The sequence below is a fragment of the Anastrepha obliqua genome, chromosome 6 (genome assembly GCF_027943255.1).
Source record: "Anastrepha obliqua isolate idAnaObli1 chromosome 6, idAnaObli1_1.0, whole genome shotgun sequence".
Taxonomy (NCBI): domain Eukaryota; kingdom Metazoa; phylum Arthropoda; class Insecta; order Diptera; family Tephritidae; genus Anastrepha; species Anastrepha obliqua.
The window spans coordinates 20,058,144-20,086,019 of record NC_072897.1 but is presented as its reverse complement, the minus strand read 5'-3'; the positions used below and the strand labels follow the sequence as shown (position 1 = coordinate 20,086,019).

The 27,876-nt window shown below is 43.3% G+C and overlaps 1 protein-coding gene across 1 annotated transcript in view; it reads right to left on the bottom strand.

Moving 5' to 3' along the window:
* Positions 1-27,876, bottom strand: part of LOC129250204 (calcium-dependent secretion activator-like) — a 136,508-nt gene that overhangs the window by 43,925 nt on the left and 64,707 nt on the right. The window lies entirely within an intron of this gene.

The following is a 27,876-nucleotide window of genomic DNA, read 5'->3' as shown; positions in this document are numbered from 1 at the left end:
AAATATCCCCCCCCCAATGAAAACAGCCACAAAGCCTCAGATCAGAACTTCCTATACTGATTACGACCCCTGCAAATGAACTAAGGACTACAATTTATGTTCTCGTAAGAGTAAAGGCTGACATCACTGCCATTCAAGAGATGCGATGGACGGGAAAAGGCAAGAAAAACTTGGGACCATGCGACGTCTGCAACAGCTGCCGTATAAAGGAACTTAAATTCGGTGTCGGATTTGTTGTGGGAGAGAGACTTCGTCGCCAAGTACTGTCGCTCACTCCAGTAGACGAGCGCCTCGCAATAATCCGTATTAATGCCCGATTTTTTAACATCTCGCTCATTGGCGCCCACGCCCCGATGGAAGAGAAGGACGATGAGTCCACAGATTACATAAAAACCGTGCTTTGCGATTTCAGCGCCAGGGTAGGCAAAGAGGGAATTTTTGGGTCCCACAGTCGAAAACTTCCGCCTACACCACGAAAAATCCAGTAACAGACAGAGACTGATCGACTTTGTCGGGGCAGCACCAGATTCCAGCATAAAAATACAATAAGCAACCTGGCTGTCTCCTGATCGAAAAACATGAAACCAAATCGAACATGTTGTGACAGATGAGAGACACGCTTCTAGTGTTTTAGATGAACATACGAACATACTACGAACCTCGTTGTAGCCAAACTGCGCACATGCCTCTGTGCAGGAAAAAACGTACATCTACTTACGCAAGGAATGTTCGACATCGAAAAGGTGCAATGACAACAAACAGCCAGGAGATTCGCCACTTGACTCTCACTCCTGCTCTCAGAGAGTACAGTCCAACAAACCGGCATGCACGAGCAATGGAGCAACATTTCCCGCTCTCTTCGTACCACCGCCGAAGAAGAAATCGGTTTCCGGCAAGCCTGAAAAAACAGTTGGTTCGGCGAGGAATGTCATGCTTCCACAGAAAGAAAAGATGTTGCCTATAAATCCATGATGCGATCGGGCGCAACGCGAGTGATGTGGGATCGCTACCGGGAGCTAAGGCAGGAAGAGAGACGTTTTATCAGACAGAAAAACGAAAGGCCGAAATACGTGAGTGCGAGGGGTTTGAGATGGTGACCAATGGGAACAACGCCTGAAAAATCTACCAGGAAGTCCGGCGGCTTACAGAAGGTTTTAAGACCGGGGCGTTTTTCGGTAAGAACCTTGGGACTGATATCCAGAGCATACTTAAATTATGGAGGGAACACTTCTCGAACCTGTTAAATATTGATAGCTGCGCATCACGCCAGAGAGAATATGAAGATCCCGATACATCAATCATAGAGGACGGAATTGTCGTTCCGCTACCCGACCACGACGAGGTGAGAATAGCGATAACGTGGCTAAAGAACAACAAAGCCGCGGGCGCCGACGGACTGCCGGCTGAGCTATTCAAACATGGCGGCGAGGAGCTGGTAAGGTGCATGCATCAGCTCCTATGCAAAATATGGTCGGATGAAAGCATGCATGCCGGTTGGAATTTAAGTGTGCTCTGCCCAATCCGTAAGAAGGCTGATCCTGCAATCTGTGTCAATTACCCCAGGATTAGTCTTCTAAATATCGCTTATTATGTTCTAGCAAGCGTATTGCGTGAGCGGCTGAAGCCCACCCTCAACCAACTGATTGGACCTTATCAATGTGGCTTTAGACCTGGAAAGTCCACAGTCGACCAGATATTCACAATATTCCAAATTTTGGAAGAAATCCATGAAAGGAGAATCGACACACACCATATTTTCAAGGCTTCATCCGACAGTATGAATTGGAGTTACCTACATGCCGCGACGTCTGAATTTGGTATCACCGCAAAACTAATACGGAAGGACCTCTCCGAGCCGTTTGGTACCAAGTGAAGTTTCAAAGAGGACTTAATCCCTCAGAGACAATTTTTTTAGAAGAGCGTACAATTGTTGACCTTTAATTGTTGTTGTTGACCTTGATAACCGCGCTGTTAGTTCTGCCTTCTCCAGACTGGAGAAAGAAGCAAAGCGAAAAAGTGCAAGGTTTTACTATCATCCAAGCAAACCAACCAATGTGTGAATAAATTCTATCTAAATACATTTTTCATTTACTTCAAGGCATTTTTATGCTTCTCATTTTGTCATCTGTCGTAAGCCTTAAGCTGAAACACAGCATTCTTTGATCTCACTGATGTTTTCTTTATTCCTGGATAATATGACATTTTTAAGAGGAACCAAAGAGCTACTATAAAAGAACAGTTCTGTTCACAATCTTTCTGATACGTAAATACAATATAATTGCTCTTCGATTCCAATCTATTTATACATTCATAGCAATTATACAAAGCAACAAGATTTTAAAACCCAGATTATATTAGTTGTGTGCGAAGAATTTTGATATCCTAAAAACGAATATATTTTCATGTGAGGAGTTTGAAATATTCCGACCCAGAGTGTTTTTGCCATGCTTGAGCCAATGTATCAAGGGGAGAAACCCCCCGCAGCAAAGCAGTAGCACATCAAGAGTTTGACTATTTTTGTTGTATTATTTGGCAGGGAGCGTGTCATTCAATTACCCCAAGACACATTAAATATGCTACCTGTTTAATGTGCCTTGGGTAATTTAATGACACCTTCCCTGCCAAATAATAGAAAAATTAAATTGCTACCTGTTTAATGTACCTTGGGTAATTTAATGACACGTTCCCTGCCAAATAATAGAAAAATTAAATTCTGTCATGAAAAACGATCAAGATCAAGACTCAGTATTCATACCACTGAGTGCAATTAATAATGCAATTTCTTCAAAATACTTCCGAATCGCGGATTATAGATGGATAGACGATAAGCAAAATTAGGAGAACGTTATGGCCCATTTACAACCGCAGCCATAGAAAAAGGAAACGATTGTCCTTTTCCACTATGACTGGCCTACCTTATGGAAGGAGAGAATGTCAAGCCTGGGCAAACCATTGTTCGAAAATCTCGAACAACTTGCTAGCTTAGACGTCAACAACCAAATAAGTTTCTTAAACCGCACTGACTGGATATAGTCATGTTGTAAATAAAATTAAACAAGTTGGTAACGAAGATGTGGCAAAAAAATGATGCGGAAGCGCTAACTGGATTCTGGATGAATCTTCACTTCACCCAATCAATGAACCACCATACAAGTATTCGAAATCTTTCTCGTAGTGAAGGGTGGGAGCATCTCGTCACCTTGCGGGTTTCCGGGTCCCGTACAGCATAGGGTATGTGGGAAACAATTCATCCATTATTCTACTGATAGCATCACTGTCTAGATGTGGGGTTGGCGTTAAGCTTCTCCGTTACAATTTTATAGCCCAGTTGCTATTTCGATCCCTTCGAAATTCCTCCCAATTTGTAATAATAAGAATTTAAAAAACAGTTAAAACTGGTCAAAATGTTGATGTGCTGTAGTGGGCTGTTACCGCATAGATACTAGTTTTCCACATCATTTTTCTTTAATTGGCAGCATTGACCATCCCGTTTTGGTTAATATTCTTCAAAATGCGTTGTTTTAACCATTTCGCTAACGCTTAAAGGTCCAGTGTCGAGTTTATGCTTGTTTCCCAACAAGGAACTGAAATTATTAAAACGACGCATCTTGAAGAAAATATGTCGTAAAAAGTACGTACTAAACGTTTAATATATATAAGTGCAAAATAATTCTTTAATCCTCAAAGTTTATTTTGTCGCCTCTATTCGAAGTAATACACATATTCCAACGGTTAGTTCAGTCATCAAAGCACCTTTTAAATGCGTTTGAAGAGATCTTCTTCGAGTCCTTCAGCGTGGCCATAGAGTCAAAGCGGTGTCCTCGCAGTGGCAATTTAAGTTTTGCGAAAAAAAATAAAGTCACAAGAGGCAACACCCGGTGAATACGTGGGTTGTTTGATGATATTTGTCGAGTTTTTGGTCAAAAAGGTGTTCATAACATGAGCCTTGTGAGACGGTGCGTTATCTTGGTGCAAGATCCATGAGTTTTCTTTGCACAAATTGGGCCGTTTCTTACTCACACTCAAACGTCGCATAACTTCCAAATAATATTCCTTATTTACCGTAGAATCATTTGGAATGAATTCCGAGTGCACAACACCATGTTAATAAAAGAAAACGAGTAGCATGACTTTCACTTTTGACTGACCTTGACTTGGAGTTTTGGGTTTCGGCTCATGTCGATAGCGCCATTCAGCCGCCTGTTGACTGGCATGTCAATGTGATATACCCACGTCTCAACATCTGTTATGATGCGCTGGATAAACTTTGGGCCCGAATTCACTTACTCAAGCATGTCTTCAGCCACGCATCACATGCCCAATTGATGGTGTATAATGTTGTGAATTGATTCGTGAGACACGCTAAGGTCCCCCAAGCTTAAATAATGGTGGTCCAGCACCATTTTCTTCACTTTGTCGATGTTTTCATCCGTTGAAGACGTTGATGGGCGACCAGATAGGGCCAAATCTTCCACGAGTTCTCGGCCCTCTGTAAAAGCGTTATACTACTCGTATACCCGTATTTTTAACGATTCGGCACACGAAATCCCGTTCAAAACACAAAATTTAAGACAAATTCTTGGGCGATATTTTTATCCATAGTGAAAACCGCAGAGCACGCCTGCGGTTGACTAATATAATTAAATGCCAAAAATAAGCTAACTGACAGATCACGCTCGGACTCTGGGACACTATAGAGTACAGTTGTATGTACTAACATTCCAGCAAAAAAAATTTAGACATATGTGTAACGCGCGCCTTTTAAATGAACAATTCCCGATATTTTTTGACAGAATGTATATAAAGTTTGCTGCCATGTACATTTGTTCAAAAATGGCTAAAAAAAAAACATTTGCGAACTATTGTATTGTGCCAGAATATTTGAAATTCCTGGCGTGTTAGAATAGTCTTCATTTAAGCTATTTTCTATTTACCTATTATCAAGTAGAGCTGGGCGATAAGGATTAGATGTACAATTGATTGCGTTTAGGACTAATTATTGTATTGTGTACATTGTTTATGCTCATCATTAACAATACAGAAATCCCCCTATAACAAGATGGATTGGATCCGCGTAGTAGGATGACTCTCGTATAACTCGCCCATTGGGCTCCACATATATAATTTTTTTGTTATAGCGAAAAAATTTCCTTTTTAACTTGTCTTGTTAACTTTTCACTTGCCATAGCTAAGAAATGAATATTTTATTTAAAATAAATACTTACAATATAAAGATAAGATTTCTCGCCCTTGGTCCTAGGCTTCATTCGTCTCAAGACATCTGAATTTTCTGATGCGTATACCTACAAACTTCGGTTTACGGTTCTTGGTTGTTCTTACTTACAGTACGCTGTTATCATTTGCAGACCTTACGAACAACTTTCAATAAATAGAATAAAGCACGTTAAAAAAATATTTCTTAAGCAGTCATTATGTTCTCTACAATTTGACGCCCCTGTTCCAGCCTATAATTCTCGGTTAAAGCTAATTAATATAGGATCTCTAGGAAGGACAATCACTGTCGTTTGTTTTCAGTGTTGTTAATGGCATCGTCAACTGTCTCATTCTACACACGCGGTAATTGGCACAAATTGCAGGATCGCCCTTCTTATGGATTGGGCAGAGCACACTTAAATTCCAATCGGCAGGCATGCTTTCATCCGACCATATTCTGCATAGGAGCTAATGCATGCACCTTACCAGCTCCTCGCCGCCATATTTGAATAGCTCAGCCGGCAGTCCGTCGGCGCCTGCGGCTTTGTTGTTCTTTAGCCGTGATATTGCTATTCTCACCTCGTCATGATCGGGTAACGGAACGACAATTCCGTCGTCAACGATTGGGGTATCGGGATCTTTACATTCTCTATGACATGCACAGCTGTCACCGTTTAACAGGTTCGAGAAGTGTTCCCTCCATAATTTAAGATTGCTCTGTACGTCAGTCACCAGATCGCCGTCTTTGTTCTTACAGGACAACGCCCCGGTCTTAAAACCTTCTGTAAGCCGCCGAACTTTCTGGTAAAATTTTCGGGCGTTGTTCCTATTGGCCAGCATCTCAAGCTCCTCGCACTCACGTATTTCGGCCTCTCGTTTCTTCTGTCGGATAATACGTCTCTCTTCCTTTTTCAGCTCTCTGTAGCGATCCCACATGGCTCGCGTTGCGCCCGATCGCAGCGTGGCTCTATAGGCGGCATCCTTTCTTTCTGCGGCAGCATGACATTCCTCGTCGTACGAATTGTTTTTTCGGGCTCGCCGGAATCCGATTTCTTCTTCGGCGGCGGTACGTAGGGAACGAGAACTGTTGCTCCATTGCTCGCGCATGCCGGTTTTTTGCGCAGTGCTCTCCGAGAGCAGGAGTGAGAGTCGAGTGGCGAATCTTCTGGCTGTCTGTTGTGATTGCAGCTTTTCGGTGTCGAACGTTCTTTGCGTAGGTAGATGTACGTTTTTTGCTGCACAGAGGCGGGTGCGCAGTTTGGCTGCAACAAGGTAATGATCCGAGTCGATGTTGGGTCCTCGGATCGTGCGTACATCTAATACACTAGAAGCGTGTCTTCCATCTATCACAACATGATCGATCTGGTTTCGTGTTTTTCGACCAGGAGACAGCCAGGTAGCTTGGTGTACCTTTTTATGCTGGAATCTGGTGCTGCAGACAACCATGTTTCGGGCCCCGGCGAAGTCGATCAGCCTCTATCCGTTACCGGATGTTTCGTTGTGCAGGCTGAATTTTCCGACTGTGGGACCAAAAATTCCCTCCTTGCCAATCCTGGCGTTGAAGTCGCCAAGCACTATTTTTATGTCGTGGCGGGGGCAGCGCTCATAGGAACGTTCCAAGCGCTCATAGAAGGAATCTTTGATCGCATCGTCCTTCTCTTCCGTCGGGGCGTGGGCGCAAATTAGCGAGATGTTAAAAAAGCGCGCTTTGATGCGGATTATTGCGAGACGCTCGTCCACCGGAGTGAACGACAGTACTTGGCGACGAAGTCTCTCTCCCACAACAAATCCGACACCGAATTTGCGCTCCTTTACATGGCAGCTGTAGTAGACGTCGCAAGGTCCTATGGTTTTCTTTCCTTGCCCCGTCCATCGCATCTCTTGGATGGCAGTGATGTCAGCCTTTACTCTCACGAGGACATCAACCAGCCGGGCAGAGGCACCTTCCCCAATAAGGGACCGGACATTCCAGGTGCATGCCCTCAAATCATATTCCTTATTTCGTTTGTAGGGGTCGTCATCAGTGTTGGAAGTTCTCATCCGAGGCTTTGTGTGTTTTCATTGGGGGAGGTTTTTAAGTGGCGGGTCCCAAACCCAGCGCACAACCAGCTATTCTGGAATGCTTCGCCTTCTCACGTTAGCTCACTCCCGAACGGGTGTTCGGAAGCTACCCAGAGGATACGTGGGCTAGTCCCGGCCGTTGTGAGCTACTTGAACCATATGTAGAAGAATCGTCCTGGCCACTCCCAAGTGAATGGCGATCAGTAACTTTCCCCACTTGCGTGGACTTCTACACATGGAACCATCCTCCTGAAGAGGAGAACTGCAAGACGCTTATTCGGGAATCGAGAAGAGCCTCATATAAGGAATTCTGCAGCGGTATTGAATCTCTGAGTAACACGGCAAAATTGGTTAGGATCCTGAAAAGGGGCCCAACTACAAAGCTGGGGTCACTTAGGAAATCTGATGGCTCCTTCACGGAGCGGCAAAAGTGAGACACTCAGCTTGCTGATGGAGTCTCTCTATCCTGGTAATCAGATAAGCGTCAGCCGGCAACAGCCCTTATTGATAGAGGCGGTTGTCAGAGCTGCTACACCTTCTCGGCATGAATGGTTCGTTGCCAGATCTGTGGTGAGTGAAGCCGCCATTCGATTTGCCATCAAATCTTTTGGCGGTTACAAGTCGCCCGGACAAGATGGCATATATCCTGCCATGCTGAAGAAAATCTTCTCGGCATGCCTGGTACTGGCCTACATACCACGCTCTTGGAGGATGGTGACGGTCGCTTTCATCCCAAACGTTGGAAGAGACGACTACACCAGCCCCAAAAGCGTTACCCACGAGTGGATCTGCGCATACTTGAGAAGTCGGTGAAGGCTCACCCTCTGTCTCTATTTCAGCATGCCTATCAAAGTGAAAAATCCTCCGAGTCGGAACTGCAAAACCTTGTCGCTGGCCATCAATAGGAGGGACTGCGCTATGGGCATCTTTTTAGACATTGAGGGGGCGTTTGATAATGCCACTTTTGACAGTATGTCTAGCTCTGCTAGTAGGCACGGCATAGACCGGGTGCTAGTAAATTGGATTCATTCGATGCTGGGCCAAGGAATTGTCTCGGTGCGAGCAGAGGAAGATCTGCTGGTGTCATCCGAGGTTAATAGAGGCTGCCCCCGAAGCGGTGTGCGGTCTCCATTGCTCTGATACATGGTAATCGATCCTCTACTCATCACCTTAAACGATTCGGGAGTCTACGCACAAGCATATGTGGACAATGTTGCTTGTTTGGTAACAGGTCCTTCGCTTATGAACATCGGCAGGAAAGTGCAGAAAACTCTAGATCTGATTGACACTTGGTGCTGTGCGAATGGGCTGTCGGCAAATCCCGCCAAGACTGTTATTATCCTCTTCACCAGAAGGAGGAAGCTTGATGGACTCGTTCTGCCAATGCTAAAAGGAGTCACAATCCAGCTATCCAAGGAAATTAAATATCTTGGAGTGATCCTCGATAGTAAGCTCCTATGGAAATTACACGTTGAAACAAAGACGTCCAAAGCGCTGACCGCTTTCTGGCCACCACTTGAAGCTTTCATCCAAGGAGAGGCCTAGAAGGCCATCTGCAGGCTGAAACACAATGGGAACTGGTACGGCCCCTGTCCGGCAATGGAACACAGAGAAGGCATCGACTTCGATTCAACGATTCTCTCCATGCCATCAAGAGTCATACTTGAAAAGAGATACAGTGTAGTGCCACCAGAGGCTCAGTTGTGGGAAGACTCAGAAAATGAGGCCGGCAAACATAGTGTTTGCATTTTTACGGATGGCTCCAGGACCGAGCATAGCTCCGGCTCTGGGGTTTACGTGGAATCCAGCGGGACAAAACTACACTTTGCTCTTGGAATGCATGCATCTGTGTTTCAAGTGGAGGTGTATGCAGTTCAAGAAGCGATGAACTTTGTTGTGGAAAAGCGATGGAGAGGCAGATCTATATGTGTCTGCAGCGACAGCCAAGCTGCGCTTAGTCCTGTAAATCCAGGCTGAACTATGTCGGTATACATAATAGCCTGATGCTAACATGAGTCCCGGGACACGTGGGTATCGCGGGTAACGAGACCTCTGACTCCTTAGCTAAGATGGACTCTAAGGCCAACTTCTTTGGCCCAGAGTCCGTTTTGCCACTCCCTTCTGCGGCCATCACAGCCACGGTTAGCAAATGGGTAACTACCACCAACAAGCGAGCTGGGCAGGCTGAGAGAGGCTGCGTATGGACAAAACTGGTGTTACCTGTCATGTCCGATCAACTGTCGCAAACCCTTCTGTCATTAAGCAGAGGGGAGTGCAGACGGCTGGTTGGACTGATGATGCATCACCTAGACTTGGCTGGTTTATTAAAGAACGCGATGACCTAGAAAGAACAACTGGTGTGTTTCTGACGCCCAATAACCTAGTTCCACAAATGCTTGAGTCGAATGCAAAATAGAGGCGGTAAATGCTTTGCAACACGAATTATCGTGGAACTTCGCAACATTGATTAAAAGCGCAGGAATGATGCGACACAAACGCGGCAGCAACCACAACTGTCGCATTGATAAAATGCAGCAAGAAGAACAACAGACAAATATAACTGACGATTGAGCTTATTGCTCAAGACGGCGTCCAGACGTAATTACCAAAACGGTATCCCTGTAGGATGAACCGTCGGAATTGAGGTGCTTTTAGTGGCGTTCAAGTCCCACACTGACTAAGGCTTTCGAATCGTTAAAAAAAATTTATTAAATGTGTAGTGAACTATGCTTTATACATTCATGGTGAAAATATTTTTAGAGGTGTGCTATTTAATATACGACGTCGTTGGGATGTGTATAACCAAGTTTTGCTTGTGTTAGTGATATACAAAATGCACAATGACACTTCGTTGCCGTCTGAGCAACGACTGATTGGACCGTTCTGTGAAAATGTGTTAAGATGAGTGTGTGATTATGTGTGAACTGATCGTGCAAATATCGGCTGGCAGTAAGATTGCGTTAGTGATATACGAAAAAAAATCAACACAATATCCACTCATGATGCTTCCTTGCTATTGAAGAACGACTGATTGGATGAGTGTGTGAATATATGTGAAAGAATTGTTAAATTGTGTTAGTGACCTATGTAAAAAAATCAACACGGTTTTCACTCATCTTTCTTCGTTGCTATCTGAACAATAACTGACTGGACGAGTGTGTGATTTCATGTGAAATGATGGTGCAGAATTCGGCGGCCAAATCTCATAAGGGACTTCTTTTTCATCACAGCTTAATAGCAGACCTGGTAATCTAACATGCTTGGTATATATATATTTTAGAGAGACGAAACTGCCAGCGGCGAGACCAAAACTAAAAACAGTGTTGATGATGTCGTTGACAGTGGTAGCGATTGCGGCGGCGGTTGCGGCTGTTCCATCAGCGCTGCACTAGAGACCGTAAATATGTTGAGAAAGTGCATAAATGGAAATGATATTTTGTGCAAGGGAGACGTACACTTAGTTCCGCCCTTGAAAGCTTATATTTTGAACGAGTTTTATCGGCAGATGTAGTGTCAACGGGATGCCTACATAACACATGAGCTGAAAAGTCCCGGGTCTAACAAAGAAAACACGTTTTGTTTTGTTAAAAATTAGTTTCATGCATCAACGTAATTTTCATCAACAGCAAGCAATCATTGCAGCGTCGCTCTAACATTTCATTAACACTTTTGTAGAACGATTTATTTTTCGCCTCAAAATAGACCTCAGTTTCAGTAATAACCTCTTCAATCGAGCGAAATTTCTTACCGGTAGACATTTTTTGTAGGACTGCGAACAGCCAGAGCCGAATCTGGCGAATACGGTGGATGTGGGAGCAATTCGAAGTTCAATTCATGTAGTTCTCCCATAGTTTTTATTTACTTGTGAACAGAGCTTTCTCATAATCAAATGTTCATGCAATATAAAGCCAACACAATCTTTTGATATCTTTGTGATGTCAGCTAACTCACGTAACTTCACTTTTCGATCATTCAAAATGATTTTGTAGATTTCATAATGTTTTCTTGAGTTACCGCCTCATTCAGACGTCCACTGCGTTATGCATCCACTGCGTACGACCATGATTGAAGTCAGCAAATCGTCGTTTTATTGTTGTTTCTGATGAAGCGGATTCCCCAGAACACTTTTTAAGCCATTGCTTTGTTTGAACAGTATGTTTTCCCATCAAGAAGCGGTGTAAAATTAAAACACGACATTTTTTTTGATCCATTGTTTTGAAAATAAGAAAAGTAGCGTCACTCTTAGTATAATAAAAGTTCAAATTTGAAAAGGTCGAGCCAAGAGCACCAGGAGATTTGGTGGCTTCTAAAACACTCAGGCTAAAAAGCCCATTTTAAGCTCTGGAAAGAGGGTAGATAGTCAAGGAGGGAAGGAGAAAAGTATCAGAGAAAGAGATAGGAAAGGATAGAGCCGGAGATAGAGATGGTTAGTCCTGTGAGAATTTCCCATATTCTTTGGCAAATCTGTAAATATCCTCCAGTTTTAGAGAACGAATATTACTCATTCTCACGACATCGGAACCCAAAACTCGTGGCCGTGCTCTAGCAAAGACAGGACCCTCACAGAGAAAGTGCTCAGGGCTATCCGCCTCCTCCAAGCACGACAGGCACATTGGGTCCTCAATGATTCCAATGGTGGTCATATGCTGACCCCATGGGTTGTGTCCTGCAGTTCTGCAGCGTTCTAGACCGGACCATCGTTCTTTATGCAGATTGCCTACATAATCGCTGATCCATTTCATGATTCCTGCGCAACTGATTCCGATTATTGGCTCTGACCCTTGTGGGGGAACCCCTGATCCACGGTTGGCCAATTCATCAGCAATTTCGTTTCCGTGAACACCGGAGTGTATTGGAACGCATATGAGTACAAGCCTGTTTTTTCTTGCGACAGAATTTAGCTTCTTCGTACATTCTTGAAGAATCTTCGAGGTTTGCTTCGCGTTCTCCAGTGCAGCCTGGCTGTCACTGAAAACTCCACTCCATCTCCTCTCAATTATCCATTCCGCTACTTTCAGGATGGCAAAAACTTCCATTTGGAAAACAGTTGCTATTGATATCTATTACTATCGTTTAAGTACCATCCGGCTCCACACCCTATTTCATTCTTGGACTCATCGGTAAAGAGAATATCCGTCAAACCTCCCTGCATGCATTCTGGATTGCTCCCTTGCTCACGCAATAGAAATCTGGCATAAAATTTCCTTCCAAATGAAACTGTGGGTATCTGGCCGTCTTTAGGGGCCAAAAACAGTGGATAATGCTCAGATAGCATAACCATATTTATGGAGTATACACATTGCTTTTATTGCTTCCTGTTGTATCCTAAAATCCAGGGCGAGCAAATCAAGCATAGCATTTAGGGCATCACCAGAGGTTGTACTCATGGCACCCGTGATGCATAAACATGCACATATATAGTTCCCGGATTGTGGACTTGACCATGCCCCGTCGTCTACGACCAAGCACCACAGCAGCGGAGAAAGAATACCCTCTTGGAGACATTCTTGCTTTATCTTGACGGTGATTAGTTCGTCACGGTTCTCACCAGCGGTTAAGAGCCTCTAAGAGAGCAAGGAATATATCCATTTTACAATGGTTTGATTAACTCCGTCTCGTTCGGCGGAAGAACATATCGAGCAGATGGTGACATAATCAAAAGCCCCCTCAATGTCCACGAACCTGCCCATGGTGTATTGGTCAGCTTCCCGCCGGTCTTTAATCTTGCTAACAAGATCGTGTAAGGCTGATTCACATGATTTTCCACTCTGGTGAGCGTGTTGATTTCTACTAAGTGTACTTCTCGGCAATACCCCCACTCGAATATGTGTCTTCACCACTCGTTCTAAACTTTTCAACACGAACGATGTCAAACTGATTAGTCTAAAAATTTTTGCTACTATTCCGTCCTTTCCTGGTTTCGGAATAAGTACTACTCTTAAACGTCGCCATTGGGATGGTATATAACCAAGTGCCAGACAGACTGTGAAGATCCTTTTCAGGGCCTCAATCAGCCTCTCTCCTTTCTTAAGCACTGCTGGATATATTCCGTCAGGTCCAGATGACTTAAAGTTTTCAAAGGAAGGCAAGGAAAACATTATCGATTCCCTTGTCACTATCCGACTAGCAATATACCAGCTGTACCTGGAGGTTCCACCGTTGCTACTGTTATTGTTCATGCTACTCTCTACTTCAGAGAGAGTTCTACTACCCGGAAAATGGGTTTCGAGTAGAGCATTAAACGTTTCCGATTTGGAAATGGTGTATGAACCATCAGGTTTTCGAATGGAATCCAGCCTTACTGAGCGGTTTAGATGAAGGACCTTACAAAGTCTCGCTGTTTCCCTCATTTCTTCGACGTTACTGCAGAAATTTCTATGGGATTCAAGTTTGGCTTACCGTACTTTTTTCTTCTATTCTCTCTGTGTAAGTCGATGATTAGCCCAGTCCAGGTTGGGTCTTTAAGGCCTTATTAAGAAGTATTCTGGACCGTACACGAAGCTTCGGCAGTTCAGTTTCCACCAAGGAACCGCTTTCCCCTGTCTGCTTTGCCTGAGTGGGCACAGTTCCTCAAAGCAATTGATTAAAGTACCTTCTAATTTCTTAGTAGCATCTTCAATAATTTCTGCTGATTTGAGTTTTTTCAGGTTTGGTAATCGCTCTGTTACAAGCTCACCATACCTGTCCCAGTCCACATTTCGAGGGTTCCTACTGGAAGGTATTGATAATGTGTCAATTCCCAGTCGGATTTCGATAAGACGATGATCAGAAAGAGAGTCCTCTTCCAAAACTCGCCATCGGCTGATTTGATTTCCAACTGGCCTATTGGTAAGTGTTAAGTCAATCACCTCTTGTCTCCTTTTGGTCACAAAAGTTGGTTTGTGTCCAGTGTTGAATGACCAAATCAGATGACATTTGCATTTGCTGCTTCCCCATACAATGTTCTGTGAATTTGATTTCTTCTCTTCTTAATTGGCGCGATAACAGCTTACGCCATTTTGGCCGGGATTAACAACCCGCGTCAGTCGTTGTTGTTGTTGTAGCAGCATGAACATTCCCCATACTAACATACGAGGAATACTGCTGGAGTGACAGTCCTTGGCCGGATATAAATCCGGGTCGTTTCGGTAACGTAGAACCGACTGTCGTGGAAACGGCACGTCAGTAGTTTTTTTCTCGTGCTAACCGGGGCCAATTGGACGCACCAAGTGAAGCAAAGTCCTTCTGCACCTGATCTTTCCAACGCAGAGGGGGCCTTACTCTTCCTTTGCTACCACCAGCTGGTACCGCATCGAATACTTTCAGGGTCGGAGCCTTTTTTCCATTCGGACGACATGACCCAGCCAACGTAGCCGCTGGATCTTTATTCGCTGCGCTATATCTCGTCGTAAAGCTCATACAGCTCATCGCTCCATCGTCTGCGATATTCGCCGTTGCCAACGTGCAAAGGTGCAAAAATCTTGCACATAATCTTTCTCTCAAACAAGGCTGGATCCCATTCGAGAACACTTCAAGCGTCGCTTCATCGGATGTTGTCATCGTTCACGCTTCTGCGCCATGCGTTAGGACGGGCATGATGAGAGTTTTGTAGAGTAAAGTTCTGTTCGTCGAGAGAGGACTTTACTACTCAATTGCCTACTTAGTCCAAAGTAGCACTCGGTGGCAAGAGAGATTCTACGTTGGATTTCCAGGCTGACATTGTTATCGGTGTTAGTGCTGGTTCCTAAATAAGTCTTTTACAACCTTGAAATCAAAGCTGTCAACAGTGACGTGGGTGCCGATACGCGAGTGCGCCGACTGTTTGTTTGATGACATGAGGTACTTCGTTTTGTCCTCGTTAAGCACCAGACACATTCGCTTTACTTCTTTATCCAGTTTGGAAAAGACAGAACTAACAACGTTGTTAAAGCCGATTAATGTGCTGCCCTCTATTAGCCCCAGCTTATCGGATTCTGCATACTTGACTACTTCTCTTAGCTCCCTCGAAGGAGATGGCTGTAAAGAGTCGTAGGGAGGTAGGCCGAAATTATAGGGTGGGCCATATAGTTTGCTTTTTGAACCACCTATATTTTTTTGAGAATGGTAACACAAATGACATGCCAAATGTGTTCATAATTTACTTAAAGGTTTGACATTTACGAAATGGGACGCTATACGCTTGAAAAAAATTGGGAAATATTGAAAACCTTTTCCAAAGTGGTGAGTCTTGTTCTTCTTTTCTGATTTTCTCATCGGTGGCTACGTCAATAAGCAAAATTGTCGGATTTGAAGCTCAGAAAATCCACACGTTACTGTAGAGAAGCAAATGCATCCACAACGAGTCACTGTTTCGTGCGGTTTTTGCTCTGGCGGCATCATCGTTTAATTTTTTTTCGAAAATGAGCGAGGAGCCGCGGTTACAGTAAATGGCGAGCGTTACCGTGACATGCTTAACGAGTTGTTTCCAAAAATTGAAGAGGATGACATGGGCGACATTTGATTTCAACAGGACGGTGCAACTTGTCACACTGCCAAAGTTACACTCGAACTTTTAAATACCGTTTTTGAAAAGCGAATAATCAGCCGAAATTCCGATATCAATTGGTCGCCTCGGAGTTGTGATTTAAGCCCGTTGGACTATTCTTTGTGGGGAGCCGTTAAGGACAAATGCTATGCGAATCATCCAGAGACGATTGATGCTTCAAAACACGAAATCGAAGTTGTCATTCATGAAATTGCCCACATGGCCCACCCTATATATAGCTTCGACATTGCATAGCTCTTTTAACATCGTGTATTCGATCAACCTCGGTCTCACATTCCCTTCACAATGAAGTATTTGTCCCCACGACATAGCACCTAGACCACATATACGCTTGTGACATACCCATGGTTCTTTTATGTGTGGGTTTGTTTGCAGTTATGCATTGCTACGGCGCAAGAGAGCCGTAGACGTTTTGCTATGCTGCAGATTTATCTGTGTGAATATTGACTTCACTTCAGTCATGAGACTGAGTATATTTACGCTTTGTCATCCACATTATCCTGAATACGTAAATAGATTAGCCCCGAATGTAGGTGAGGACGGCACCCGTACTTCGACTTCAGCACCTTGAGGGACCCAAGGTCGATACCCGGCACTAGGTGGGAACCCGCCTCCGAAGTGGTAGCGGATTTCTGCCTGGTGCACGAGTATACTCTCCAGAGTGTCGTGTCAAGATTAGCATAATAACTCACGTTCTAATAAATAGAATATAATGAATCTTAGGAGCTGTTTTTTTAAGGTTAGTACTAACTGAAAAAGAGGTGAGTGCAATAAAACTAGTGCCACCTGTATGTTAGACCTGGGACTTAACTAGCCTTGCCTGTGTAGTTCGGAGCTATGCACAGGGGGACATCTCTTCTCCGACACTCGTGGTCCCAACTATGAACTTAAACAATAACAAAAAACGAAAACTAAGGCAAGCAAACAAACTAAAAGGGGCAACAAGCTCTGAGAAACGAGCAGCGTTTCAAATGAGCTCTCAATCTGCCACCACGATGACTGAAATCAAACTTAGTCAGGGTGGATCGGGGGCAAGCGCTGGGACTGGGAGGTTAAGCCTAGCTCCAGTACATCGGCACCTCCTGTGACAGTTGTCGGAACCAAACCAAGTAGTCGACATCCTGTGGCTATGCGGAGAGCTGGGGAAGATACTGCCACAGGTAGCACCGAGGCCAGTGCTCTCGCCGGAAGATGACCGACAGTAAGGATCACTGAGCTGGCGAAGGAGGTAAACGAGTCAATAGAGTGGGAGAAGAAGGTACTACATAACTTCACCCTCGAAAGGCCAACAACATCGTCAGCGGCCACCAAAATACAGAGGTCTACTAAAGAGGTCAAACCATCAGCGAAAACACCGAAAAATCGAGTCATAGCGCCTAATAAAACATTTGCAGAAGTGACCCGGAATCGCATCATCATTGGCGTCCTGGATGAGGGTGATCTCGAAGGAAGAATTCCCAGGGCCCAATGGAAATGGGTGCAGACTGCTCTAACTAATGTGACGCTGGAAGTGCTACTAAGTAATACAGGGCCACTACCATCATGTACTGACGCTGGCTGGTATCAAGGCCAAATTAAAATTATAGCCTGCGACGAAGAAAGGTCGGTAAAGCTTTATAAAGCAGCAATAGCAAAGTTCGGGGAAATCTACCCTGGGCGAAGCTCGTGGTAGTAGATAAAAAAGATATCCCGTCTCGACGAGGGCACGAGTTTGGCTCCCTACACCCTCCGACCCACAGCAAATCATGCAAATAATAAGTGCATGCAATCCAGGCCTTCCAACGGCGGGCTGAAAATTTGTCAAGGCTTTTTACAATACTAAAACAGTAGACGGTGTGGTGACGAAACGTGCCACAACCCAAGTAATGCTGTTATTAACGAACAACTCACTAGAACCTTTGGCGAAAAGCGAAGGAATCATAAATTACGGTTTTGGCAAGTTGAGAGGCAGACCTATAAAACAGATGCTGATCCTATCGACCAATTAGCCTCATAGATCGAAGGTAATGACGCTGAGGGAGATCCCATGGAGTACTCAAGCGACGTCGAGAGCATCGACCGGAAGGTTAGTGCTCGTCAGGGTCTGAGCTCACAGATAGACTTAAGAAAATGAGTACGAGTACGACAACTGAGCTTATAGCTGGTTCTAGTACAACATTCTCAGAAAGAAAGCTCTTGAGCGAGTCGCAAGAAGATGAAAATGCAAAGAATGCCTCTCCTTCAAATAGATCTACATCATAGCAAGCTAGCATCGCATGCCTAAATTGATCATATGGCGGCCGACAACCCTGGCACACGGAGATCCAGTAGCGTCGAACCTGCTAAAAGAGCTGATACTGGACAGCGAAGCATACGGCAACAAACCACTATTGGGTGGCGATGCAAACGCCCATCACACTACCTGGGGTAATTCAAATATTAACGAGCGGGGTGAGTCACTCTATAATTTTATTATGGGAACCAAAATACTGCTGTGCGATCGCGATAATGAGCCAACCCATAGGGTATCTTCAGAAGCCAAACTCCAGCTGGACAGAATCCAGCGAAGAATCATTAGACTTATTACTAAATACTCACTTCCAAGGTAATTCAGAGGAAGCGATAACCCCCAATATCTCAACTTTGGATGCGGTACTAGGTTCCGACATCCTTAACATTGTCACAGAAGCCAAGATAAGTTGGGCTGTAGAAAGCTTCCAACCATATAAATCACCGGGACTAGATGAGATAGTCCCTGCGCAACTACAACAAACATTGGGCAACATTATGAAATGCCTGATGACCATATTCAGAGCAACATTACGACTAAATTACGTCCCCCTAAGGTGGAGGGAAGTCAGGGTGGTTTTCATACCAAAGGCTGGTATAAGCTCGCATACAAAACCTAAAGACTTCAGACCCATTAGCCTTTCCTCATTTCTATTAAAGGCGTTAGAGCGATTAATAGACGCCTTTATTAGGGAAAACTTGACACCGTCGCCACTTGCGAGATCACAACATGCATACTCTAAAGGTAGATCCACAGAGACAACATTAAATTCACTAGTTTCAGAGATAGAGAAATCAATAGAGAATAAACAGTATTCTCTGGTAGCTTTCCTAGACATAGAGGGTGCTTTCAACAAAATCCTACCGGAGGCCATAACAAGCGCAATGACTGATTTGGGTGTCGCCGAGGGCCTTGTGAAACTTACAGAACAGTTGCTACTAGGCAGTTTCGTGATTTCGACGTTGGGCCCCTCGACGATACGCAGATCCGCCAAGAGGGGCACCCCTCAGGGCGGTGTACTTTCTCCTCTGCTGGGGATTCTGACAATGAATCAATTGTTGAAGAATCTAGAGGAAAGGAGGATACACGTAGTGGCCTACGCAGACGATGTTGCAATATTAATAAGAGGGAAGTTCCCAGATACCCTCTGCAAGGTTATGCATATTCTTTAAACGATGTAAGCAGGTGGGCTGCATCGAGTGCTCTTGAGGTAAATCCCAACAAAACATAGCTAATCATGCTCACCAAAAAATACAGGATACCTGTTCTAAGCCCCCCTACCCTTGAAGGAATCCCACTGTCAATTAGAGAAGAGGCGAGCTACCTAGGACTAGTATTAGATAGGAAGCTTTCGTAGAATCATACGATTAATGATAGAGTAAAAAAAGCAGCCACAGCACTCTATACATGCAAAAGAATTGTGGAGGCAAAATAGGGCCTAACCCCAAAAAAAGTACACTGGCTATATACAGCAGTCGTACGGCCTATCATGACATACGGTGTCTTAGTCTGGTGGCCAACACTCGAGAAAATAACAACAATAAAATGCCTAGAAAGTATTAAAAGAGGTGCTAGCCTCTGCATAAACGAGGCACTAAAGACTACGCCCACGGCTGTAGCTATTATCGATTGAGGCCTACAGCAAACAGCTGGCGGCGAAATCGGCGCTTAGGTTAATAGAATCTTGTAACTTAGCCACTAACAGAAGAGGTCACGCAAGAATAATTGACGAATGCCCCTTCCTACATCAAACGACAGACTTTTGTAGCTCAGTAGAGTTGCATATAAACACATTCTTTACCACAACTTTCGCAACGAGAGAAGATTGGGCCAATGGGGTAATGGACAATAGAAGCGGAATCATAATCTATGTATACTGATGGTTCCAAGCTAAATGATCAAGAAGGCGGAGGCCTTCATTCTGAATGCCAAAATCTCATTCAGGTTACTGGATCACTGCAGCGGTTTTCAAGCTGAAATTTTGGTTATCAGGGGCTATCATAATAAAAGGTTCCTCACAACAAGAGATATAAGCATACATGCAGATAGCCAATCGGCCCTGAAAGCTTTAAAATCGCCTAATATTAACTCGAAGACAGTAAAAGAATGTATCGACGTTTTGACAGACCTATCACAGTACTTTGTATTATAATAAACCTGCTCTGGGTGCCGGGTCATAGAGACATAGAAGGCAACTGCAAAGCAAATGAACTAGCGAGATTGGGTACCACATTACCGATCCAACCAGACAAAGCGAACATACCTTTACCTTTAGCAACTTGTCCGATGCTTATAGATAAACACACTATCAGTGCTGCAACAGGCTATGGTCTCAGTCCCTGACCTGTGTAACTAGTAGAATGACGTGGCCGGAATGGAACATGGGCTGCACAAACCGAATGTTGAAACTAAACAGGAAAAACATGGGAAATCTTCTCGGGGTTCTAACAGGGCATTGTCTGATTGGCAAGCATGCCAGCAGACTGGGAGCGCCTGTAACGACTATTGCAGAAGCTGTAACGACATCGAAGAAGAAGAGACTATTGAACACTTGCTATGCTTGGCTCTGGATAGAAGAAGGTTCAATATTTTAGGAAAAAGTTCCCTGAATAACTTGGCAGAAATATCCAATATAAAAATAACAAATCTTGTTAAATATATTAAAGCCACAGGTTGGTTCAATGAGGACAATGTAGAGTGAGGAGAGGGGACAGCCCCGGTGGTATCACAATGGGCCTACAGCAGGCCTAGGTGTGTCAACCGACAACCATTATACCTTACCAACCTACGTGAGAGATGGTTCCTTTGCATACATAATCTGATTTTTTAACCTCCACCATTTTTACCATATTGTCGTCTCCACGAATGCCGTTAGTCACTCTAGCGATTTGTCACTGGAGCGGGAGCGTTGTATCTTCCTTTAGTAATACCAGGCCATTCACCACTAAGTTTTGAAAAATTGTGTTCCCTTTTGCGATATGTTGTTCTTACAGATTGACCATTTTTATAATAAGTTTGAATCATTTTAGCGCGTGGTTCTGTCGTGTACAATTCTATATCTGGCTACTTGACAAATGTCAAAGATCATATAAAAAAGATACCGTCTAGGAATTATTCCCTACTGACATCTAAGCGTCACTGTGAAAGACCATTTACCATAAGTCACAGTCTGAAGTTGGAATACTTCCGCTGTGTTTCAGGGGCATGTCTCCATAGTGTGCACGGCTATGGCGCATCATCACGATACACACGTACTTGAGAGATCGAAATCTGACTAGCATGGCAAATTTTCTTCCGCTGACTGAAATTATGGTGTATCGTTGTCACTTCTAATCGTTCAGACCTTTTGAAATAGATTATCAAGCTGAGGTTGCATGAATGAATGAATGACGTATAGGTTGTCAAGAAGCAATTTGGTAAAGTTGTGTTCGAAAACGATGTTGACGAAGACATCCCGAGACAATCCATCCCATCTGACCCACAAGCATCAGATCGAAGAATACGGCTGCACCGATGAGATGATCGATACCGACTGGTTCCTGAATATCGCTGTCAGCTAATATAACATTGCTAGGCGATTTCCATAAATTGATGCTTATGCGATTGACTGACTATTGGGCTGTACTTGATAGTAATATCACAGCGTCGACGTTGCCAAAATTTTACTCAACGCATCTGCTCAGTTTTTGTTGCAGTTATGGCAATTCCTAATACTTATGAAGTTCAGTTGCGAGTCCTAATCAATCCTGAAGAGCCAGGAGCATAACCAAATCTAGTGTGGACAAGATTAACTTCCCCTCTGTTTTTGACGGCTGTTTCATTTGAAGTTTAAATCGAAAATGTCAGAAACATTATGCGTGGTGCCGTCACACCATTGTGAGACATGTTCCCTCTAACGCTATAAAATTCCTCCCCTCTTCGCTGATTCCACCCAAAAAATGCTAAAAGCATTTCATCTAGGTGTAGCCGTGTTTGTTCTTTTTAGGCACAGCAATTACCTGCGTCCAGGTTCCTCTCCTAATTCGTATGGAGCTTATACGCTACCAATAGTCTTCACTACTTTTCAACCAATTGGAAATCGGAAAATTGCAATATCGTTGTTGCTTGATATCGACTTGTCGTCTGTTTTGATTTGGTTAAAGTGGTGATTCATCCAGAATCCAACTAGCACTTCCGCACCATTTTGTTGCCACATCCTGGCTACCAACTTGTTTAATGGTTTAAGGACCGTATTTAGTATAAATATCTAAAAATACAAAGGAATTCTAAATTGCACACAGTGGAGTGAATACCAATTCGGCAGTTAGTAGCCTACTTGTGCCTGGAGGATACTGCAAGTATTAAAAAGACGCGAAGATTTTTAATTTAAATGAGAATATTTGCCTGCCCCAACACCACCATCTGTGGAGACTGTAGTGTCGAAATTGTTTAGTAAAAGTCCCTTACTCCGTTCCTCCCGAGATGGAAACAGAATGGCAAAATTTCTATTGAATGTCACCTGTGTGATGATAATCACCCCGAGGTGAACTGAGCAGCTCATTAGGTAAGTGAGACCCTCGGGTAGAGCCCAATCCTTTTCTCCACCACCAATTGGTTTTATAGACCCTGTACCGTGGTGCAGTGATTGATATTAAACTGCACTAGTTTCATGGTCCTCGCGATCGCACTGCCTCTTGGTAACGCGGACACTTTGCACTTCCGGCTGCATGAATACCTTTGCATGGTGCACACTCTTTTTTCTTGCTGCAGTCTACGGCTTTGTGAACTTCTTCACCGCACCCCAGTATTTATACAAGTATTTGGGTGACGCTACTTCTGAAACACTACATCTTATCCAGCCAATTCTTAGATGGCCCAGAGCTAGGGTCCTCTTAGCATCTTCTGCCGGTAGCTGTATGCAAACGGCGTGCTACCTTCATAGTACTCCTTATCTCGCTTTTGTCTGACCTTTTAATACGGGCTTGCTTCATAAATAATTTGTCTGTCGTGCTCAGTTCCACTATTAGGTCTGTAACATACAAAGTGACCATATGGGTTCACAGATCGACCGTAACTACGTTTGCAAGAGTATTATTTGGAGGCATTGGCTCCACTTCGACGCTTTAACTCTAATAGAAGTCCGCTTTTCTGTGTAGGACGAATCGTCCTCACTTTTTCACTTAAGTCATTGAGTTCGGAGTTGGATTTTACTGCATTCGATATATACATATTCTTGTAGGAAATACCGTCAAACCGTTTTGCAATTATAAAGGCAACTGGGTTTTATTGCATTTGCTTTTTATAATTATTGTGCCTGCGAACTTTCGTACACTCTTGCTCCTTTTGCGTTGAATTTAACAATTGTTGTTGTTTCTCCGTTGTGACTGTACCTCTTTTGCCTTTCTCAGGGTCTTGTGAGTTTTTCTTAGGAATCGTTTGAGCCTTAATTCGCTTAGCACTTTGTGGTGTACTTAGTGTGACTCTGACACGGTTGGAACAAGATGAACACCTCGACTTGCATAAATTTTTAGCTTCGTATGCCCGCTCATAATTATGTTAACGTATTTTAATATCGCCTTGCACGTTGTATCGTGGTTCACAGAAACGGGTGAGCTTATATATTCCAGAAAAAAAATTTCCCAACGCGATCACTGAGCTTATCTCTGTGCATGGGTACCAATTTTCTTGCCTCATCTTTTTTGGCGGAGTTCAAGAAGCTCGAAAGCAGTTTCCTGGTTTTGCTGCTGCCTTTTCCAATGGAGTAAGTGGCTCCATTGGTGTTAGCGACATACTGCTTCCCTGTACCGGCTGCCATTAGGCTCGTCGCTCCGCCTGCTGCTCTATCGCTTCAATTATCTTTAAGGGGAGGTGAATTCATCACAATCGAGCGTCTACTAAAGATATATACTGGTCGGCTGGTTCTGTTTTTTTTTTAGTTCTGTGTTTGATTAATATTGTCCATGCTATTGTGTCCAAACTCAAGACCGCTATCTTGGATCGTAAGTGTAGTTTCCTAAAAGGTTCATGATTTGCTATGCAAGCAGAGAAATCATGCAAAGTCCATCCCTCCCGTATGGGATCTAGAGTTCGGAGTCGGAGTCGGAGATGCTGACCGAGTAAACACCCACTATGAGTCAGTCGCTTTTGGGTTTTTTATTTGTCACCATGCCCATGCATGATGAAGGCGTCACTTATTTTATTAAAGACAGTGTCTATTCACCTTTGACACAGAAACAGCGTTGAATATGCTAGCTTTTATACCACGCCCCCCAGTTCTACCGCGCATTGGTGGGGAATCGTTAAAAACTTATTCGCAAATCAAACTGCTACTACAAACTGTTCGGCTATCCGCAACCTGCCGTCCTCGAAGTTAGCTTAGAGCCCAGGTTAGTCATCCGATACCGACAGAGCGTCGGCCTACAATGGTCACTCATAGTTTATAAACACGTGCACCTGATGCTTAACAAATTGTTTAACAAATTCATATAAAATAACATTTTTATTCAATACTTAAGGAAATAAACTTACCAATTCATTTCTGAAATTAGAGGACTTAAGGTAATAACGAAATAAAGCCGATTCTTCTTTCTAAGAGCGCCCAGACATGCTCAATTGGGTTTAGATCCAGTGATTGAGGTGGAGTTTTAAGCTGCTTACAATTATAAATAAGCCATTCTTGCAAGAGATAAGTTCAGTGCTTTGGGTCATTGTCTTTTTGAAACAAGAACCCTTCAGCATAAGGTCCAAGTTCAACGTCAAGTAACGTCAGTATCAGGCAAACTGTTCTTCAAAATATTTAAATACAGATATATGTCCATTTGATCATTAATAAAAACAATTTTTTCTACTCCAGATGCTCCCCTAAACCATTGCATTTCCTCCTTCATGCTTAACGGTAAGAATAAAAAAATTTTTTTTTTTCATTCAGCTCTGTGTTCTTTTCTTTTCGCTAAACTTTTGGAGTGCCAACGAAAACATTAAATATCGACTCATGACATTTTCTCAAAAAGAATCTGGCTCACTTATGTATGTATATAGCGTTGGCGAACTCCAATCTCTTATTTCCGTTAATATCTGAAATTTAGAGCTTGTGGCGTGCCAGCTTGCGTTAACCAGCGTCTTGCAGACAATTACGGAGTGTTTATGGGCTTACTTTCTTATTCAAAGACTCTAGAATATTTCAGCATAGTATCGTGGAAGTTATTTTGGGATTTTTGCGACTGATACTACTATGTTACGTTCCGTACGTGAAGTCAATATTTCTCGCCTTCTGGTTTGGTGGTAATTACCTTCCAATTTAGCAGTATTAACGTGATTAGCAATAATACTTTGCACCGTAGAATGCCATTTACAATTTAATAAAAAATTTATGCATTTCTAATGGCACGCACCATGTCGTGGTGCGGGGCTTAGTCGAATCACCAATCAGACCTTATTAGTGAATTGTAGTGAGGTCGTTTAAATGCATTCCTGAGTGATAGGCCAACAGGAAGATTTGGATGTGTTGATCCTAATTTTGGTGGTACTTTCCAACTACCGTTCGCAAGTGCTCCTCCAGAGCTCGGAGTTCGCAGTTTTTGACCATTCCATCTGATTGGAGATGCAATAGTATTGTTGTGTTTTCTTAATTCTCAACAAGTAAGACCTTTCTTTGAATATTGCGGATTCGAAGTTCCTTCTTTGGTCTGAATACAACTCAATACGCACTCCAAACCGATCCACACAATTCTGCACAAAAACCTCTGCAATGGTTTTTTCCTCTTGGTTTGGTGGAGCGTACACTTCTGGCCACTAACTGAAGTAGTCCATAACAGTCCATGACTTCCCTCTGAACCTTTCGCTGTCATACACTCCGCGCAAATTCGAATCCATTCGGCTACTGATTCTCTGCGATTTACCTAGTAAAACCGCTGCTTAATCTTTTACAGTGATTTAGTGATACCTAGATGACCTCCACTTGGTTCACAGTAGAATTCCTCTAACACAGATGCAATTTAGGAACTATAATCAGATCACGGGAATGATTTCCATCTTCACTTTCCCATACGGGATGAAAAACTCCATCAGTTATTTTAAGACTAGTCCACTGTACCCAATACACCAAAGCCAAAAGACTTTCTTTTCCTCTAGCGTATTTTGCTTCTATGATCTTGCAGGTCCGCATCATTCATTTGACTCCTTCTTATTGCACTTGGTTCCCACTCATCATCGGACTGCAACTGCACTAGTCTGATGTCTCAGATCCCTGCAGATCTCTCGGCTTTGGATACTTACACTCTACGGCAAAAATTTGCAAAGATACTGCATCAGCATTTCCATGGTTTTCCCCTTTTCGATGCTCAATCTTAAAGTGGAAATTTTACACTCTTTCGATTCTCAGTACAATTTATCTTCCGGATGCTCGAACTAGAATAACCATCCAGTGATTTGTTGTTACTGTTGTTTCTAACTGCAGCTTAAATATCAGGAGTGGTACAGTGCAATCGAGGGATGGTGCTTTTACTTTCGGGCCACCGGTTAACATATTCAGACGATTCAATTGCAATTCACAGTGACGAGTCTTCAATGCATCTACTTCAGCCCCAATCGTTTCCAGTTGCGTCGTCATATGTGTCTTCTCTGCTTTTAACTTGGATATACGCGTATCCTGTTTCTCCAGCTGTACATTTATTTTTGATGACAACTCGGCGGCTATTTCTGATATCTGCGAGAACAGTCCCGCCGATATTTCTGATGACATTTGTGACATTTTGGATTCCATTTGCGATGACATTCCCGGTGACTGCGATTATATTTGTGAAGACATCGGCGACAATGCAACCATAATCCCTACCATGTCTATACTTGGTGAAGGTCCTGTAGGTTCTGTCTTCTCTTTCATTTTTGTCGATGACTCCCCAGCTGCTGTCTGGAACGCATCTTCGTCCACATCGACGCCCTCTATCCCCATAGCCTCGCGAAGCCGTACTTTTAACCCTTCTTTGTTTCCAGTAGTTAACAAACCACACTGTTCCAATTCTCGTTAAGCTGCTGAACTTTGAGTTCGCTCAACTTTGCCACTTTCACGATCCTGTTCCTGGGACTTTATTCAACAATCCCACTTCTGACACGAATTATATCTTACGATAAAATTCAAATAAATCTCTTATAATAACTCTCTGAGTTTGATAACTGGATTGTTGATTAAAACACAAAAATTAATGGCAACACACTTATTTTACTTTGTTTCCAACACTTTACTTCTAAATGCACACGTTCAGCTTATGACTTCAGCACTCTATTACTTTTCGTGTATGCATGCGCATGCGCGTCCGCTTATATTCATGTGCTTAATAACCATCGTAATTTCTAGATCTGGCGGCAGTTTACTAGTCACCTGTTGTTTTCGTCTAAATTATACAGCGGCAGACTCAGAAAGCTCACTGTCTGCTGTCACCATCAAGGCTAATTCATGTTTTTATTTTGGCCTCTCGTTCGCTATTGTTGCCAGTCTGAGGCAAATGCCATTATACCTAAATATTTGAATCTTGTTTCTACATCTTATACTTCCCGCTCAAGCGAGTTTATTTATTTATTTATTTATTTAAGAGTCTAAAACATAATCAGGTTTTTACAGACTTCTTTGAACTAGTGTAAGCTTAAATTAATACAAATAATTAAATTAATAAATTAAAAAAAAAGAGTTTAGGAACTCATACAATTCATTCTTTGACTTCGAAAAGTCAAGCGGAATAGAGCTCGAGATCTCATTGAATTCTCTTAAAGTGTTAAGTAATTTAAGGTGAAAGGGGTAAGTGATTCGGAGAGATCTAGTAGGAATATGAAAAGG